Source organism: Morone saxatilis, unplaced genomic scaffold (assembly GCF_004916995.1).
Source record: "Morone saxatilis isolate NCDOM2014 unplaced genomic scaffold, NCSU_SB_2.0 Contig1, whole genome shotgun sequence".
NCBI classification, from domain to species: Eukaryota; Metazoa; Chordata; class Actinopteri; family Moronidae; genus Morone; species Morone saxatilis.
Genome location: NW_023339651.1, coordinates 15,863,347 through 15,865,457, shown reverse-complemented (window position 1 = coordinate 15,865,457; position 2,111 = coordinate 15,863,347). Strand labels below are relative to the sequence as shown.

General features: G+C 39.4%; 1 protein-coding gene across 1 annotated transcript in view; it reads left to right on the top strand.

Annotated features, from left to right (window-relative positions):
* The window catches only part of si:dkey-191m6.4 (rho GTPase-activating protein 22), a 31,013-nt gene that overhangs the window by 20,006 nt on the left and 8,896 nt on the right, over window positions 1-2,111 (top strand). The gene's annotated exons all lie outside the window — the stretch shown is intronic.

Genomic DNA, 2,111 nt, shown 5'->3' with positions numbered 1-2,111 from the left:
AAGTTTGTTTATTTACTGTGCACGTTGTGTGTTTTTAGCTGGCTGGCTATCGTTTGCCATTGCTAAACGTACATTCAGGAAACGTCTGATTTTGTTACAAGAAGGTATGTGAGTGAAGTTAGCGCGGCTAGTGTCAAGCTAGCTGTTGGGCGTCAATAAACACACCCAAAATGGCTGCTCACAAAAGTAATTAATGACTTTTTTCGCTTCTTTAATGGGCTAATGAGTTATTAATAATATTTTTCAAGAAGCCCACGAATAAGCAAGCATGATTTCAGAACTTCATGGCTGTTGAATGCTAATAATTGTTTCATCATAGTTAAAATAGCAAGGCTGAAATCACATCAGGAAAAAGTGGAGCCAACAATGACCCAGACTGACCTTGTTCATGTTCAGAGGTGCATTAGATCACACCGTCTCTCATTCTGAGTACAGGTATATCTCTCTCCACAATGACAGTCTGAGAAACTCACACGGGGACATCCAAAAGGATGTCAGCGCTATAGAAAATGACTGTTTCTCTTATTTCCCTTTCAACAATGTCTGCGAGCAGTCTGACATTTGAGAACTGAGGTTAAAATTGTGAAGAATTATAGCTTCAGTTCTTAAATGTCAGACACTCAAAAGGCATACGCTTTACGCATGCACGCTGTAAACATTCAACTGTCTTACAGGCTCAAATGTCAACCTCTGCCTGATGATCGCCACATGGAAATTAAATCGCTCTCTTAGACTTTGAGAGGAAAACTCAGTTTAACGTGTGTCTCTGTAAACCATGCAGTCAGTGTTATCCTAATTGGCTCCAAAAGGGATCTTTGTACTCCTCATCTATTCAGGCTCGGATGTTCCAATACTCTCTGTGTCTGTCGGCTATGTTGGGATTGATTAAAAGTGGTTGTGTGTGTGTGTGTGTGTGTGAGTGTGTGCGTCTTATCAGGGCATGATTCATTGAAGAGGAAGTATTGGATGTGGCAAGGCTCCTTAATGTCTGAGTCTCCTCTCTATATTTTTAATCAAATTTTTAATTGGCCTCATTTTCTCAGGGCAAATTGAAGCACTCGTTTATTATTATCATATTGCTAATTATTATTCATACGCACACTGTATATTTGCATTAATGAGGGCAAAATATTAAATAATGCTTAGTCCTCAGCTCACTATTTCCAAGACGCTGGAGCACGTCTGAAGACTGACCACAGTGTGTTGTTCATCATGACAGTGTGAGTTTGCAGAGCTGGGTGACAATGGCACTTAGCTTTATGGCACCACTGTTTATATTTGGATTCCCTCCTCACAGCTAAATGACTGTGACAACAATGACTGTGACTGTGGCAACAACACCATCCATCACTAATGGCTCAGACAAACGGGAAACAGATGACACATTCCCCGGATTATTTAAATGTGGAGCAGAAGAAAACAGTACATGCCACAAAGATAATAACATATTGCAGTCTGTGGTGTTAATGTGGTTTTTATACACCAGCTGATCATGTTTCACACTCTTCTGCAAAAGATGTCCAGCATATCTCGACCTAACATCCCTCATTATGCTTCATAATTCTAGTGTCGCTGAAATATTTTGTTTCATATGTCGACAGGCAGCTGTGAGCAATTCACACCTCACTATTTTTTATTAAGTTAAAGAAAGGTAGAACATGAGGCTCTTTCTACTTCTGCACTCACTGAAAGCTGCTGCGGCTCACAGTGTCAGCCAGTTAAATGCCTTAAATGAAATGTGAACTGGTGCCATTATTACAGGACAGAAGGAGTACAGAGAAGGCATAACAGGACAATTGTGCCATCTAGTGGTGGGAAACCTTTATAGCACATTGGTTTCAGCCTGGCGCCAATTTTTCTTAAAATTATTTATAATACATACATAATTATGTTGCACACTTACAGATGCCTGAAACAATAATAGCTGTCTTACTCTGAAATGTACACGCAAAAGCATTCATGCCCACTAAAATCCCAGGCTCATAATTTTGGGATACTGTCTTTGTTATCTTAGTTCTGAGTTCATGTTTAATATGTCTCAAGCTGAAAATCAAGCTTTCACAAACTGAGAGACTATACTGTGTATTTATAGTGTGTTTTACTCTTTTTTT